The sequence below is a fragment of the Phyllostomus discolor genome, chromosome 4 (genome assembly GCF_004126475.2).
Source record: "Phyllostomus discolor isolate MPI-MPIP mPhyDis1 chromosome 4, mPhyDis1.pri.v3, whole genome shotgun sequence".
Taxonomy (NCBI): Eukaryota; Metazoa; Chordata; class Mammalia; order Chiroptera; family Phyllostomidae; genus Phyllostomus; species Phyllostomus discolor.
In genome coordinates this window covers 29,670,316-29,688,803 of record NC_040906.2, presented here as the reverse complement: position 1 = coordinate 29,688,803, position 18,488 = coordinate 29,670,316, and the positions used below count along the sequence as shown (strand labels likewise).

Sequence of the window (18,488 nt, the reverse complement as noted above, 5' to 3'; positions counted from 1 at the left end):
TTGTGGGAATATTAATACAGCATGCAGGAGGTTATACAACATGTGGCCAAAATCTAAGAAACTTCAGTGCCTGATCTATTGCATATTTTCCAGGCAAAAAATTATCTTTAAAAACAGCAACTAATCAACATAATGCCTCATGAAGGGAAATAGAGATCATTATAAGGTAAAGTAAAATAGCTTAAGAGGACGTCTTGTTTTGTTTCCCTGATTAGAAATGCAGTGTAAGAAAAAGTACTTAAAGCACTATTAAATGGCCCAAATATCAAGTGAGAAATCTCTGAGTTAAAGTTTCAAGTCCCTAGAGGTTCAGTTGGTCTCTAGGGATTAGATAGGAGGGAAATTAGAATTGACCTTTCATTAAATTTGTCCTTTAGGGAAGATGTGGGTTTTTTGTTTAAATCCTTACCTGAGGACATTTTTTTTTTCATTGCTTTTTAGAGAGGAGGATGGGGGTCGTGCGGCAGGAGGAATGGTTGGGAATGGGGAGAGAAACATCAATGTGAAAGAGAAAAATGGATTGGTTGTCTTTCATAGGCTCCCCAACAGGGGATTGAACCTGCAAATTATGTGTGTGCCCTGATCAGGAATTGAACCCAAATCCCTTTGGTATAAGGGGACAATGCTCCCACCAACTGAGCCACCCACATGACCAAGGCTCTAGGAGAGATCTGAAGATGGAATCCTTGTGGGATTGTTTGCATTACATTTAATAGCTTTGGAGAGTGACTCTAGATTCCCAAGTGAATATATGTTAAATAAAAAAGGAGGAAATCCAACTTACAACATTAAGTTCATGAAATTAAAGAGTTATTTTTTTTAAACCTAAACATTTAGGAAAATAGTAGTAGTAGCTATTCTAAATGGAGAATGTAATCCTGAGTTAAGTACTCTATCAATTTCCTGCTTGGGCATATTCAATGCATCATGCTTTCAAAAATAATAACAAGAAAGAGAGAAATTTCTTAAAATTTGTTACCTTGGCCATAAAACATTAAATCTTCCTAAATCAGACTCTGATTCTTCATGTTCTCTATAGGTTTTCAAATCCAACTCTACTTTATCTCCCTACCCCCTAAACCCACAGTGGAAATAGATTAAAAACTACAACACTGCCTCTGAGAAGGACGATGCTGCCCCTCTGAGAAGGACAAGGTGAAACAAAACTGTGGGAATAAATTCTGCTGTAACAGAACTAGGTACAGTGGGTCAACTTCTAGAATAGGAAATGCAGGATTTTCACCTTCATTCATTAGAAGACATTTTTCTAAGTACTAACAGTAATGATAAACTGTAATTCCTTGACTTATTTAGTTGATACTTGAACTTTCTCCAAAGTTCATATTTCCTACCATTAGCCTCAGTTTCACCCATATTACAACATAAATTTTGCATTCCAAACTGAAATCTGCTCGAGTACTTTATACGGATATGGGACATTTGGTGTGTTGCAGTGGAGCGATAAACTTGGTGGGCTACTTTGGAAAAGAGAGTCCCTCTGTTGTTTCAATGTATTTCTCATCTGATAAAACTCAAATTTTACTTTTGACACAGCAAAGCTGTCTTTAAAAGGTTACATGAAGTCAGAAATAATTATTTTATTTCTGTAATTTTCATCTTGAGTTTATTTTAAATTTGAAGTGTGCTACAAACAATTTTTATGTTGGATTGCCAACCAAAGAAAAACAACAAAAAACCTTTCAATAATTGTAACTTAGAAGCTATAAAATGGCAACATATGTATTAATTGCATTAAATATGACATTCTCATTATTGACTAAGGTTTTTAAATGGTACCAAATATAGCTTTATTAACTCTCACAATCATTAATATTTATCATGATAAAATGTTATATAACATGAGTAATTACTATTAGAATTAGGCTCAACTGTGAGAGATAGGAAACCATAAATAACAGTGTTTAAAGAAGAGGTGTTTTTTCTCATATAACTTCCAGAAAGTGGGTCAGGACTGGCAATTATGGGTACACAGTCAGAATCTGGCTCTTACCATCCTCAATATTCAGTTTCTAATTCATGATTCAAGGTGGCTACTCTAAGTCCAACTGTTTGAATTCATAGCCCAGGTTAAAAAAAAATGAGGTACATCCTACCCAGAACAACTCACTGTAATTTTTATGACTAGATGTGATCATGATTCCATTATATAGTTAGCATCTTCATGATTTTCAATCCTTTTACCATAATGTTATCTTTTAACATAATGTTTGATTATACATTATCTATGTTAAAAGATAATATCAGGAAAAGATATAATCATTTCCAAAGAAATGTTGAGAAAGAAGAAAGAAGCTGGGAGCATCAGGCTTCCTAATTTCAAACTATATCATAAAACTATAGTAATCAAAACAGTATGGCACTGGCATAAAAAGCAGACACATAGATAAATAGAACAGAATAGAGAGCCCAGTAATTAATCTAAGTATATGTGGTTAATCAATTTAAGACAAAGGAACTAGGAATATACAATAGGGAAATATACAATCTCTTCAATAAATGTGTTCAGAAAACTAGATAGCCACATACAAAAAAATAAAACTTGACTACTGTCTTACACCAAACACAAAAATCAACTCAAAATGGATTAAAACTTTAAAATAAGACCTGAACCATGAAACTCCTAGAAGAAAACATAGGCGGTAAGCTCCTTAACATCAGTCTTGACGATGATTTTTTTGAATTTGACACCCCAAGCAAAGGCAACAAAAATGAAAATAAAGAAATGGGACTACATTTAACTAAAAAGCTTCTTCACAGCCAAGAAAACAATCAACAAAATGGAAAGGCATCCTTTTAAATGAGAGAAAATAACAAATCATATATCTGATAAGGGGTTAATATCCAAAATATATAAAGAACTCACAAAACTCAAAAACAAGCCCTCCTCAAACAGCCCTATTTATTATTGTTGTTGTTGTTGTTGTTGGTAATGCTATTATAGTTGTCCAAATTTTTCCCCCATTGCCCCCTTCCCTCCAGCCTGTCCCCATTACCATCATCTATCTCCACACCATTGTTCATGTTCATGGGTGATGCATATATGCTCTTTGTATAATCCCTTCACCTTGTTTCAACCAGTCCCAACCTCCCTGCTCTCCTCTTACAGCCGTCAGTCTGTTCCTTGTTTCTGTGCCTCTGTTTCTGTTTTAGTTTTGTTCCTTAGGATACAGTTATAAGTGAGATCATATGATATCTGGTTTTCACTACCTGGCTTATTTTCCTTAGCATAATAGTGTCCAGTTCCATTCATGCTGTTGCAAAAGTAAGAATTCTTTCTTTTTCATTGCTGCATAGTATTCTGTTGTGTGCCTGTACCAGAGCTTTCTTATCCATTCATCCACTGATGAGCACTTAAGGTGTTTCCAGCACTTCACTATTATAAATAGCACTGCTATGAATATAGGGGTGCATATGTTCTTTTGAATTGGTGTTTTGGGGTTCTTAGGATATATTCCTAGCACTAGAATCACTGAGTCATAAGGCAGTTCCACTTTTAATATTTTTAGGAAACTCCATACTGTTTTCCACAGTGGCTACACTGGTCTGCATTCCCACCAACAATGAACTAGGGCTCCTTTTTCTCCACATCCTCACCAGCTCTCATTGTTTGTTGATTTATTAATGGTAGCCATTTTGAAAGATATAAGGTGGTATCTCATTGTGATCTTAATTTGCATCTCTCTGATTACTAGTGGTACACATAAAGGATTAGTTCCTTCACTATATTAGGAAAAAGTGGCTTTAAAAAAAAAACTTTATCATGCCTAAGAATGGCCTTGGCAGTTGTTAAAAATGGAGACTCTCTCCTACATCTGTGAATCCTTGGGTTTGGAGCAGAGAAGCACCAAGAATGACTTCCAGGGGTGTCCAACCCGCAACCCGCAGGAAGCATGCAGCACAGGATGGCTGTGAATGAGGACCAGCACAAAGTCGTAAATTTACTTAAAACCTTTTTTTGCTCATCAATTTTAACTAGTGTTTGTGTATTTAATGTGTGGCCCAAGACAACTCTTCTTCCAATGTGGTCCAGAGACGCCAAAAGGTTGGACATCCCTAGTAGACAGTCCTTAGGTCCCCTTCTGAGAAAAACTGTTTCCGGTGATCAGGGCACCAGGTGGTGAGAGCAGGTGTTCTGTGATTAGCTTGCTTTTCTAACAGATTTAACATATGGTTTAAGGCAAGATATTTTCCTTTCTACACTTTCTTCAGATACCTATAAAATGTGGATAATAACTACTTCTTCTTTATCATAAAACACTAAATGAGAATTTAGAGATCAAATATACTGCTTTTGTCCAGGTGAAAGCTTTGTAAATAATGGCCAAGAAAAAGAGAGTTAAAGTTAAAAAGGGAATAAAACCAAGAGAAAATATGTTTAGTGAAAGGCATAAAATTACATAAGGAAGGAGGTGGAATATGAACAAAAGGAAAGGGGCTGAAGACCAGCAAAACCGAGATGCACCAGGAACATGGGACTAGCAATCAAAATACTAAATCTCACATGTTTATTTTGGGAATTCAGGAGTGAACAATCACACACTCAGAAAGCAGAAGGAGTTAAAAGGAACAGTAGCAAAAGGTACAGGGAGAAAAGGAATGAAAACACAGATGAGGAAAAACTGACAAAGGGGAAGGCATATTTTGCGTAACTCCCTTAAGATTCATAAGAAAAGAAAATTCTGCTGAGGGAAAAAAAACTAAGCAGAATTTCTGAAGGGAAGAGCACAGAACTCAGAACCTAAAGAGCAATTTGTAGTGTGAAAGATTTTTCTGCTAAATCAGCAAACACCCACACAAGGATTTCAATGATGGAAATTTGACCATAGAGTCACTAGGGGTGATTTAAGGCTCTCCCATTGACAAATGGCAGGATGAAAGACTGGCTTTCAGGAATTGGCCAACTTAACATAAACTTGAAAAAATATTTGTGAGAAGGGAAAAATATCTGTCTATTGATGCCATTAAAACAGGATACAAAGATGTTTTGTGATTTTTAAATGAACATGTTATTTATAATAAACTAATAGGAAAAGATCATAGAAATGGTCATAGAAATCCTGAAAATATTAAATATGGAAAGAAAAATTATGTAAGTGTAATAAAACATCTATAGCAAGGTAATTTGAGTTACTAGTTTGTGCTTTTCACTCTATCTTTCTCTTCCTCTATGTCAAGAGAGCCATGCTCTGGATTCCTTCTGTCCAGAAGTTTTGTAGCTGGCTTAGTTCAAAAGCACAAGTTGCATACACTTAAGCTATTTCTATCTTTTGTAAAAGCCAAAATTCTCCAAAGATATTAAGATAAGGACCTCACTAGAAGGGAAGAGAGGGCAGCCAGAAAGGGCAGTGGCTCAGTTGGTTGGTGTTGTCCTGCAAAGCGCAAGTTTGGTTCCCTGTTAGGGGCCTTTCCTGGGGTGTGGGTTCCATTGGGTCACATACAACAAGCAACTGACTGATATTCTCTGTCTCCCTCTCTTTCTCTCTCCCTTTCCTTCTTTCTAAAAGTAAATAAATACAATCTTAAAAAGAGAGAGAGACGGAGGCGGGGGGAAGAGAGAGAGAGAGAGGCATCAACTGTGCCGGCTGAGTTTTAAAATGTTCTAAAGGGCTTTCAAGGGTGAAAAGCACAGAGGTACTTAACAACTTTTAATAACATACATTTATTCAAGTTGTATTTGTGAAATTGGTTTTTCTTCAGCTATGAAACACAACTTGGAAATCTAATAAATGTACTGTACTTTATTTTACTGTGGGCTTTTAAAATTATGAAATATTGCATGCTTACAAAAGAATGTATGTATATGTACATGTATATTATACACATATACAACATGTATAATTCAAAGAATAATAAAATAAACATTTATGTAGTGACCACCCAGCTTAAGAAAACAAACATAAGCTCTGGCCAGGTAGTTCAGTTGATTAGAGCATCCTTCTGATAGCCAAGGTTGAGGGTTCAATCCCCAGTCAGGGCACATACAAGAATCAACCAATGAATGCATAAATATGTAGAAAAACAAATTAATGTTTCTCCCTCTCTTTCTCTCTACTGCTCTCTCTCTCTCTCTCTCAAATCAGTAAATATATATATAATTATACACACACACACACACACACACATATATATATATATATATATATATATAGGTATTACCTTTCAAGGCCTTCACACCTCTACCTGATCACATCTTCTTTCCCACCACCTCTTCCAGGAATAACTATCTGTCATTGCATTTACAGTTCACTTGTTTCCCATCATAGTTTTATCTATAAATGAATGTGTATCTTCCTGAGTTATATTGTTTAGTTTTATATGTCTTCGAACATATATCATATTTGCTTGTCTGCAATTCGCTTTTTTACTCAACATTCTTTTCTGAGGTTCACCTAAGCTAGTCTATCTGGTTATAGTTCACTCATTTTTTTCCCTGCAGGGTAATACTTTATAATTTGAATAAACAATCATTTATATATCTGGCATTCTGTTGGTGGACATTGGGTTGTTTTCTGTTTTCTGTTTCTTTTCTTTTACTATTATGAACAAGGCTGCTGTGAACATTCCTGAGTGCATCTCTCAGTGTGTCCACACAAGAGTAGCTCTAGGACAAAGTGCCTAGGAGATAAAACCACATAGGAGTTGAATCACTGGGTTGTAAGTGATGCCAAATGGTGTTCCAGAGGGCCCATCACTTTAGATCCCCTCAAACAAGTGGTCTTCCTCCTCCACCGCGCTTGGTGTAGTCAGACTTTTTCAACATCACCAATGTGTTTGGGAATAAAAAATCCTTTATAAATCATTTTCATTTATTCTTTGATGCATGTTCAATTAATTCACAAGTTCAAGAGATTAAAATTCCTTACAAAGCTAACCTCCCTATTAACAAAAAAATTAAGCCATTTAAACTAATATTTCAAACTATTTAAGATACCTAATTATCTGAGGCACTTTACACAAGTAACAAGGCAGATTAATAATTCAATAAGCAAAATCTAAGCATCATAACTCTAAGTCTAATGAGTCAAACTCATCCATGTGTTAAATCAGGGCTCTCTTAAACATTCAAGCACTATTTACAAATTTACTGGTTCTTTTATACATTTCAAATTAAAACCTTAAGTCTAACACCAAATTATCTTAACTTTTCTGATTTAAATCAGATGCTAATCTACCAAATTCTCTATATTCTCAAATACTTAAAATAACTAACACAACAGCAGTTATTACAGGGTTTATTCCTAACTCATTATTGTTATGAGTTTGATTCAGTTCATCATTACAATTGACTTACCTAACTTGAGGGCATATTCTTACAGTCACAGGCAGCCTACACCAGAGGCTCCAAACTGCTGTTTGGGTCATTGCTGGGCATTTGAGACCACAGTCAACGTTACTTTGGGATCACTCCCCCAAAGTTATGGAGTCCTTAGTAGGACTCCTGCTTGCCCTGTTGATGTTCAGGTTATCTATTGCTACATTAAAATTCTTCCAAAACTTGGTGGCTTAGAACAACTATAATTTTACTATATCTGATGATTTTTACAAGTCATAAATTCATAGCTAGCACATTTTCCTGCTCCATATGGCTTTAACTAGGCAGCCATTTGGTGGTATTCAGCTGATGGCTGAGCTGGACTACAGGGTCAAAGACAGTGTAATTCATTCATCTGTGTCTTGATGTGGATGTCTAGAAGGCTGGGCTGAGGTGGGCGCCTCTCCACGTAGTCCTGCAGAGTAACCAGATTTCTTACATGGCTGCTCAGGGCTCCAAAAAGAGTGTTTCAAGAGGCCAAGCCCCTAGGCTTTTTACGACGTAACCCCAAAGGTTCCAGAGTATCACTTCCATCATATTCCATTAATCAAGCAAATCACTAAGTGCAGTCTAGATTCAAGAAGTGAAGAATTAGACTCTACTTTTCAATGAGAGGAGTATCAAAGAATTTGCATTCATCTTTAATCCACCACAGTTGAGTTCTGTTTGCTGGGTCAACTGACAAGTCTATTCATGTGGATCCTCTAGAATTTAGTTTCCCAATTTTATGTTCCTAGGCATCTTTCAAGTTTCACATTTTCCAAATTTTCACTGTAAACGTTTTCAAAATTTAATCATCTGGCTTGGGGAAATCAGATTCTGAACTTCCCACCCAGGTTGAAGCTCTTCTCTGAGTAAATGACCCATTAATTTAATTTAATTTAATTTTCCACCACTACCCCCAATCTGGCTTGTAGCACTTTATTTAAAGTATTTTTATCTTCCTCCCCAGTCATAATTGCACAACCATTATATTACACCCTTTATTGGAAAAGGTTAGAGGTTGCCAGATCCTAGAGTGTCAGCATCAGGTATGTAAGATACAGAGGGGATGTGAGTAGACTGGATGGAAGGCACAGGAGCTACTAACTAGTGAAACATTCCTATTCCCCAAGCAGGCAGCAGAGTCACTGGATGCAAAGGGCTGGTTGTGGGCTGGGGCAGTGGTTGCTTTAGTAGTAAGCAGAATGAGCCAATAACAATCCAGGTGTCTTGAGAGGCCTCTGTAGTAGTGGCCATACAATTCAGAGAGGAGGAGGTTAGGGAGCTCCCATAATAAATTACTCTCCAGCTCTATTAACATAAGGCTCAGAATTAAATTTAGAATAGCTTTAAAAATAGTGTAGTATTTTCTCCAGACCTGAGTTTTGGGGCAAAGATTCACACCAGGCTCAGCTGGAGCTTTAATACTATTTGCCAATCCTCTTACCATCCTTTGGTGAAAACTCCCATTCTTATCCACCTACCATTCCAAGTACTTATTAATATACTTCTATTATCCTCAAGGTCTCTACTCTCACGTTTGCAACTGATGGCCTCATTTCCTTCTCAAAGAACTCCCAATTTCCTCTCCAGCTGTCTTGCAAACTCATCTACGTCCATATGCATGCTTCCCTCCCATGTCAGAGAAGGACATGGGAGCTGAGACAGCTTTCAGTTAATGTCACAAACCCTTAGATGAGAGGTTGAGGCTGTAGGGCAGGTTGCTGATCACACAGCAAGACATTCTGGGGGCACTTGGGAAGTCACAATGAAAGAATTTGGGAGTTAAGGAAGTGATCAGCAGGGCATTATCATTCACCTTGTACCCTAGGTACCATTCACAAAGAATGTGAATAATATCCCTGAGTTTTGCAACACCAGGGCCCTGGAAGTAGTAATTAGAGCAATCAGAGGATGGGCATGTCAGGGAAGCTTGGCCCAAATAGAGATAAACAGAGGTAAACAGAGAAGTGAAACATAATGGAACTATTTCCTATGCTTCCTTAAAGGAGAGTTGGGACTTTGACTCTAACTTTAAAGCATCAGTGTCTTAGTTTGTGATAATAAAGCTTTGAGGCAAGTGTTCACTTGGTTTCCCAAGAGGTACTAAACCCTGAGACTCTTACTTTCTAAATATTCCTCCAGTTATTCTTCTCTTCCCTCTCCCCACTGTCACTGAAGTCCTTAGTTGAGGATCTCATTTTCTTTTCCCTGGGCTTTTGCAGAAACCAAGCTTATTACTAGCCATACCCATACCCACTGAGTCCTTTGTTTTCCCACCATGTCAATTTACATCAAATTTTCTATCCACACCATGCTTTCTCATCCTGTGTCTTTATACTTGTTCTCTTCTGCATGGTCCTTTCTCTGTTTGCCAAATAACAGCAAATCTTACTCATATTTCAAGACCCATTTTGAGTACCATTCTTTAATGCCTTTCTCGACTACCCCTTCTTTGATCTTACAAACATTATTATTCCTCATTTGTGACTCCACTACTTTGCCAAACTGATATCTCCCCAGATATGCTGCAAATTCCTTGGGCCAATAGTGATGACTTATACATGCTTCTATCCATAATGTTTCATATGTAGTAGGTTCTTACTAAGAGTTTGTTGAATGGATGATATAACGCATCAAATAACCCATCCATCTAATGAGTTTTTTACCAAAGGGATCTCAATATTTTTCCTGTTTCCTGTCTCATTAACATCAAAGGAAGATGGGGCCCCAATTTCCTTTCATGTTCCGTCACAAAGCCCTTACTCCCAGCTCTTTCATGCATCCAAGGGTCTCTATCAATTTCCGTATTTATCTCCTCACTCTCTTTTTCACTGGCATTTTCCCTCTGCTATCAAGCCTATTCAGGTTTTAATTATCCATCCACTGTGTCACTACCTTGACTCAGCTGTTTCTTGTAGATATTTTATCATTTCTGCCAGATCTTACTACTAATGCGAGTGGCAAAAGCATCTTGTTATTCTTCTACTTGTCTAGCAGGTATCAGATGGCACATGAAAGACATGTAAAAAACAAAAACAAAACTAAAACCCTTGAGAAAAAAATTATTTTCCTAATATACCATAATTTCACAAGGCCACTACACAAAAGACATGCCACATTTTAGAAATTGCTACTTGTTTTGGCCCAATTGACATTTTGGACTAAAGCCTCCTTCCTTCTCAGGCTGTAACTTGTAGGTGGTGTCTTAGTTCTTTCAACCATGTATGTAAAGGCCAGAAGGATAGAAATAGTTCTTAATTTTTGAATAATAGACACTTTGAGAACTTGATGAAAAGTATTTAGACCCTCACTCCAGAAACATGCACAGTCATTTTTTCCTTAGTTTCAGATGTTCACAGATGCCCTGAAGCCCCACCATAACCTCGGTTTTTAAATCCCCTTATATAAAAATTTAGTAGTTATTAGAGATGGTTTAATGTTTTCTTTTTTTGCTCATCTTTATTTTCTAATTCTCCTAAAATAAAGATGAATTATTTCTGTTAAAATATATCAACATTTTCTAAAAAACCACGCCATGCTATACGGCGTACTTAAAAGACCTTGCAAAATAAATTATTATGTAGTGAACTTGTCAAAGACAAGCTTTGAATTAGAAATGGCTGTCATACAAAGCACTCAGTTTTCCCATCTGTGAAATGGAGCAATTAATATTAATCAGTCATTATCCTGTATAGCTTAACACTTGCATAATTCTAATAATTGTGATTTGCCCGTGCTCCCTCTGGGTAGTCTCTGTTATTTAGCTTGTAGTTTTGTTCCCTTGTCTTCGAGCAGACTTAATGCACAGACAGCTGTTTCTTCAGCTCTTCTGCTTTCTGTGAAGGAACACCTGCTTTGAATGTACCTAAGGAGTTATTCCTTTGTTTTTTGATAATTAAAGCACTTCTATGGTGATAGCTGACATCTGGATTCACTTTTAAAGACTTCGCTATGTTTTCCTGGCTCCTGGGAGATGCGTGAACTACAATGCATGCGCTGGAGATGTGGCAATGTGCTTCATTTTGCAACAGCAGTTTTACTCCGGCTTTGTTGTTTCCCCACTGCAATGAGTGAGAGCTGCCGCTCTGTTCCTGCAGCTCAGAGACTAAGGGAACTGAGCTGAGCTCCAGAAATTTAATATGCCTTATAATGCCTGATTTAGTTTGATTCTGGCTTTGATTTGAACTGATAAACTTGCTTGAGACCACTCGGCAGAATCAATATCTAGGGATTAATTTTCTTTTTTATAAACTGGTTCGGAAATGATTTCCTTTGGGGAACATGAAAGTCCAAGTTCACTCAAGTATTCCCAATAGCAATAGAGAAAGAGAGACTTGGCAAAAGTATTCCAATACTATGTATAATTTCCTCAGAAAAGCTGTAATCCTCAAATTCTACTCAATTATAGCTCAATAAAGTTTTCTAGGATTTGCTTTCCAGAATTATTACATTATTACTGCCTCTTCCTTAACATTCCTCTTGGCCTATTACTTATAGGCCAATGAAGAAACACATCAGTCAGGGCTCAAAGTTGCAAGTAATACAACCTGATTCTGGCAGATTGAGCAGGAAAATTTAACAGAAGAAAGAACTCAGAGGCTGGAGGAACAGGTATGGACCTAAGCTTCCAGGAACAGGGCTTACAGCTACCCCATAGAACTGGCCTGATGTGAAAGCCAGGGCCACTGCTGACCAGTCCCAACAACACTGCAAGCAACCGCAGCCACTGCCCCTGCCCAGCAAGGCCAAGTCTACACTAGGAGTGTAACCTTTCACTGCCACCCTGAGACATCAGATGCCTTTATGGACAAACTGGTTTCAAAGCAGAAGCTTTCCTTCCTCAAGCTACTAACTTCCAAATTGAAACTTTACATAGGTGTGCTGAATGTGGAAGCCCCGGCCACATGTCTGCATCCTCACTTCGAGAGTCTGGAGTTTACTTTTCAGAGTTTACCTTGGGAAGCAGCACTTACAGTAAAACTGGACATAGCAAGCATGGTCAAAACATCCTGGGTAGAGAGAAAATATGAAAATGTTTCCAACAGACAAAATTAGTATTGTATTACATTATTTAGTATGCAACAAACTAGATATTTTAACCCTATTTTAGTGGTAGGAAAACCGAGGTTCAAAGAAGTTGTTAGTAGCCCCAGGTCATTTGGTTGGTAAGATGGAGAACATGGATTCACACCCAGATTTTTTCCTTCGGAATTCTTCCTTGTCTCATAAGGTAAATCTGAATTTCCATTTTCTGAGCTCTAATTTGTATATGAGCAGTGGTGTACCAAGCAGTGGGTTGGAGGGGAAAGTAGAAGCACCAGCTGTGGCAGCAGGCAACAAGGGGTGTATTAGCTAGGAGAAAATTTAAAGGCAATCATAAAACAGACTAAAATTTGGTCTACCTTATTATTTCTGTTCTTATTGCCATCATGTGATAGCAATTCTAAAGAATGTCGGCAATAAAGTATTCCTTCTCCCTGAGGTGTCCCCACTCCTCATTATACAAGTATATATATGAAGCCATCGACTTTGTTTTCAAGTTTTTTTTAACAGAAGCTTGTTTAGTACTTGTAATCAAAGTGCCATATACAGTTTTATGGCCTAGGATAGGTCATACAAGGGGTCCATATAACACATGATGCACTTAGGTCCCTACCTTTTAGCATTATATCTAAGAAAAAAATGATTTCTGATTTTCATTTTAGAAGTAAACCTCTTCCAAGGTTGGCAGTGTGAGCGGGGCTCTTCTATCTCCTAGTGGTGGCAGAGTCTCTGGTAGTCAGGTACCGCCTCCTCGGAGAGTGTCTTTGGTAGTGAAGACTGTCTGGGCACGGTGGCTGTTAGTGATGAGGAGGAAGGGGGTGGATCCCAATAATTTATATGGGGGAGAGGAAAAGGTATTTAAATTGGCATGAGGAAGTTACTCTTCAGATGGATCCCCAGATGTACAGAATATGAGATCTTAAAGAATTACTTCACCCCGTTTACAAGTCCTACAAATTCTATCTCCTAAGTACCTCTCAAATATGTCCTCTTTTCTCCTTGGTTATTCAGATACTAGTACTATTTAACCTAGATCACTGTGACATCATGCTAGCTGGTCTTCCTTCCTGTCATTAGTCTCAGCTAATTCCAATCTGTTATCCATATAACTGGTTGGAGACACCCATATGAGCATGAGTGAAAGCATAAAATTTCCTTGTTTAAATACTTGCATTGACTTTAATGTCCACAGGATGATAACAATGAAAACTCCTCTGCAAGATTCAAAAACTTCTTTAATATATGCCCCTTCCCTACCTTTTCATCCTTTACTGTTCTTTAACTCCAGTACTATAATATAGCTAACCTGAACTACTTCCCCTCGAAACATGTGATGCTCTTTTAGGCCTTCCTGCTTTCGCATATATTGTTAATTCAGCAGACGTTACTCCTGTGTGTTGTCCTCTGACAAGTCTTCTCTCTTTCCCACACTCAAAGTACATTGAGTACTCCATGCACTGTGCTCTGTCCAATAATACTGGAAGGTTTATTTTCATGTTAGGGCTTAAATTATATAAAAGTAATTGAATTTGGGTCTGGCTTCTCCTACTAGACTATAAACTGTTTTTTTTTAAGGTAGTGGCTATGTCTTTTATCTTTGCCACCCCAGCATTTAGTGCTGTTTTTGATGCAGATATTACACACTCAATATAAATTTTTAAATGAATGCCAGGGTCTACACAGTACACAAGATGTCAAGGAGGTGACAGTCTAGTAGAACAACAAGTCAAATTCATGGAACTGAAAACCAAAGCATAAGATGTCGCACAAGTGAGGTTTAAATGAAATGCTTGGTTATTTTAAGATAAAGATCTCGCCCTGGCTGGCGTAGCTCAGTGGATTGAGCGCGGGCTGGGAACCAAAGTGTCCCAGGTTCGATTCCCAGCCAGGGTACGTTCCTGGGTTGCAGGCCAGAGCCCCCAGCAACCGCACATTGATGTCTGTCTGTCTGTCTGTCTCTCTCTCTCTCTATCTCCCTCCCTTCCCTCTCTAAAAATAAATAAATAAAATCTTTAAAAAAAGATAAAGATTCCAGTTTCAGGGTGAGGTGGGGGTACAAAATTGAGAAGAGTCAAGAGAGAATATGGCATTTGAGATGGACTTTGGCAAAAAAAATTCAATACTGGGGATGCAGCCCGTGTAAGGAATGGGGTAGGTCACAAACTGGTGAGGTAAAACGGCAGGAGTAATAGCAGATCGTGGAGTAATAACATTGAGCATGTAAGAGTACTGAAGAAAGCTGGAGAGGTTAGGCTCTCAGTGCTGGCTAAGGAGTCAGTATTTCACTTAGAAAGCAACTGTAGTGTAATTAGAGGCAGTAATTAGCAGGAGACAGACTATGAGAGCAACTATAATGATTCGAGTAAGGAAGAACAGGTCATATTTGACAGGAAGTGTAGTATAGATGGGCAGACAGATCTGGGTTGCTTATTAGGGGTATGATCTTGGACACATTAGTTCAACTCAAAAACCCAAGCTTCCTCATTTATTTCAAAAGATTGTTGTGATTGAATTTATGTAAAGAGATTAGCACAGCGCTTGGCATGTACCAAGTGCTTGAATTAATCAGTGATATTTCAGCTGCAGCCGATAAAAATTCAACTCAAATCAGCATAAGCAAATAAGGAAAATTATTAAAAGGCTACTGACAAAATCAATGGAACTGTAGAGAGCTCAAATATAGAACTATACTAATATAGTCAAATGATCTTAGTCGTTTCAACAAATGGAACTGGAACAACTGTACATCCATATGCAAAAACATTAATCTAGACATATAATCTTATACCCTATACAAAAATTAACTCAAAATCTATCATAAGCATAAATATATGAAATGTAAAACTGTAACACTCCTAGAGGTTAGCATATGAGGAAATCTAGGTGACTTTGAGTTTGGCAATGACAAATAAATACAATACCCAATGCATAACCCATAAAAGAAAAATTAATAAGTTGGACTTCATTAAAATTAAAAGCTTCTGCTTTGTGAAAGACACTGTCAAAGGAATAAAAATACAACCTACTAAGAGAAAATTTTGCAAAACATATATCTGGTAAAGGGCTGGTATCCAAAATCTATACAGAATACTTAAAACTCAGCAATAAGAAACCAACCAACCCAATTTAAAAGTAGGCCAAAGGTATGAGCAGATACCTCACCAGAAAAGATATACAGTTGATAATTATGCATATGAGAAAATATTCAACATCATGTCATCAGAGAATTACAAAATAAAACAACGAGATACCACTCCACATTTGTTAGAATGGCTAAATCCGAAACACTGATAAAATGCTGGTGAGGATGTGGAGGAAACAGAACCCTCACTCCTTGGTGAGGAGAATGCAAAATGGGATATCTACTTTCAAAGACAGCTTGGCAGTTTCTTACAAAACTAACTGTTCTCTTCCCACACACTCCAGCAATTTCACTGCTTGGTATTTACACAAGTGACTCAAAAACTTATGTCCACCCAAAAACCTGTACATGAGTGTTTATGATAGCTTTATTCATAATTGTTAAAACTCAGAAGCAATCAAGATGTCCCTCAATGGGTGAATAGATAAAAAATATTGTGGTACAGCAATATGATAGAATAATATTCAGCAATAAAATGAAATGAGCTATCGTGTCATAAAAAAATCCTAGAGAGAACTTAAAAGCATATTGCTAAGCAAGAGAAGTCATTCTGAAAAACCAACCAAAAGGGGCAAAATTATGGAGACAGTAAAAAGATCAGAGGTTGCCAGGGGTTCAGGAGGAGGGACAGACAGAGGGAGGCACAGAGGATCTCTATTATTTCTACAACTGCACATGCATCCACAGTTGAATAATTTTTATCTTCTTGCCGCAGACAATAGTTTGGCCAGTTGTTTTGCTATACTATAACATAGGTCACCGTATTTCAAAGCTTCAATATAATTTCCTTGTTGACGTAGAATCCCAGATTCCCCACACCTCCACCAGCCTCAGATATCAATCTAGGCCTTTGGAGGGAGAGGGAAATGTCATTATTCCTGAACATAAAGAAAACCTGCCTACCTATGAGGTGTGAAAACAAAAGAAAACAAAAGAAAGAAATCAAATCCCCATTTTAGCCCCTTAAGCTCTGACCTACCTGTTTATATATAGACTGTTTACTAGATTTTTAAATTAACAACTTTATTTTTAGAGCAGCCTTAGGTTAACAGAAAAATTGAGTGGAAAGTACAGAGTTTCTATATTTCCCCTATCTCTCTACCCAGCTTCCCTATTATTAACACCTTCCATTAGTTTGGTATATTTGTTATGACTAATTGACAAGGTAATATTGTTATGTTATTATTAACCAAAGTTCGTAGTTTATATTAGGGTTCACTTCTTGTGTTTTACATTTGGATTTTGTCAAAAGGATAATGGCATGTATCCACCGTTACCGAACAATTTCACTGCCCTAAGTATCTCTGGTGCTGTCATTTAAATTGTTTTTCCCTTGTGGGTAAGGTGTTGTTTTCTCTGAATGTTTTTAATATTTTTTCTTTGTCTTTAGTTTCCACACATTTAACTATGATGTGTATTGGCAGAGTTTTTTTGGTTTATCTTTTTGGGGTTTGCTCAGATTCTTAAATCTGTAGGTTATGTTTTGTGTTAAATTTGTGAACTTTTCAGCCATTATTATTTATGTACTTTTTTCAGCCCTACTCTCTTTCTACTCTCCTCCCAAAATCTAACGACCCACATTAGACTTTTGTGATCATCTCACGAGCCCCTAAGGCTCTGTTTATCTTTTTTCAGTCTATTTTCTTTCTGCTATTCAGATTGGGTCATTTCTACTTATCTTCAGCTTCACCAATTCTTTCCTCTATTCCCTAAAATTCTGCTGTTCAGTCTATCCACTTTTTTTTATTAGTTAGTTTCTTCTTCATATCTTCTATTTCACTGTTGAGGTTTTCTATTTCTTCGTCGAGGCTATCTATTTTTAAAAATTGTTTCAAGTGAGTTTATAATTGCTTGTTGATGCATTTTCATCATGTGTGCTTTAAAATCTTTGTCAGGTAATTCTAACATCTCACTGTTGGTATCTATGGGTTGTCTTTTTTTTCATTCATTTTGAGATTTACCTTATTTTTGCTATAAATGGTTTTCCAATGAAACCTGGAAAAATGTTATGTTATGTATGTTATATTATGTTATGTTATGTGACTCTCTATCTTATATTAACCTTTGGTTTAACTCATTTTCTCTGATACCACTCCAGCTGGAGAAGTAGAAGTCCAGAAGCCTGTTTTGACACTGAATAGGTGGAAGGCTTCTCATTACTGTCAGGTGGAGAAAGGTGTTCTGGCTGTCTCCCTGGCCTGCAATGACACTGCGGTAGGAGTGACTTTTATTATTGCTGGACAATGGTGAAAGTCCTGACTCTCCATACTGTATCCACTGACACTGGGAGGAAGTGAAGGCTTGTTACTGGTGATGGAGATAAAAGTCCATGCCCTCCGCTTGGCCATCTCTGACACCACCTGGCAAGGATGTCTCGGCTCTCCACTCAGCCTTTGCTTTTTGGGTGGGGCCACAGTTTTTTCTGTGATATTTGACTAAAGTAAAGCCATTATCTCCTAAAAGTTTTCTCTGGTGAGGCTTCCCCGTTTCCTGGTGCTTTGTCTAGATAGCAGGCTTTCCTTGAGACTTGTGTTATTGGTGCCTATTGGAGTTTCTAAGTTGCTGAATTCTTTAGCTTCAGTTCTGCACTATCACTGACAAAAATAAAAGCCAGTATATTCATCACCTGTTGTTCCTTGAGTCCCAAGGTCCCTGTCTGCTTTCTTTTTTCCCACCTTTCAGAATCATCTTACATTTGTTTTATAAATAATGTCTTAGTCAACTCTACTTCATCTCTTATTCCCCTTGTTCTTCAGTTCAAAGATCTGTGAATTCTGATGTGCCTGGAGGGGAACTTGGGTGTGGTTGTTTTAAAATATGTCCACAAGAGTTATTTTTTAAAAGATTTGATTTATTTATTAGAGAAAGGGAAAGGGAGGGAAATAGAGAAGGAGAGAAACATCAGTTGGTTGTCTCTCGAAGGCCTGCACCCAGCGACCTGGCCTGCCACAGGGTCGTGTGCCCTGACTGAGAATCATACCGTGG

The 18,488-nt window shown here is 37.5% G+C and overlaps 1 protein-coding gene across 1 annotated transcript in view; it reads right to left on the bottom strand.

The window, feature by feature from the left end:
• Positions 1–18,224, bottom strand: part of FTCDNL1 (formiminotransferase cyclodeaminase N-terminal like) — a 70,766-nt gene extending 52,542 nt beyond the window's left edge. Inside the window, exon 1 of the mRNA XM_036023128.1 lies at positions 18,127–18,224. The gene's annotated coding sequence lies outside the window, so the exon portion shown is untranslated. The remainder of the gene's footprint in view (positions 1–18,126) is intronic.
• Positions 18,225–18,488: the final 264 nt, after the last annotated feature.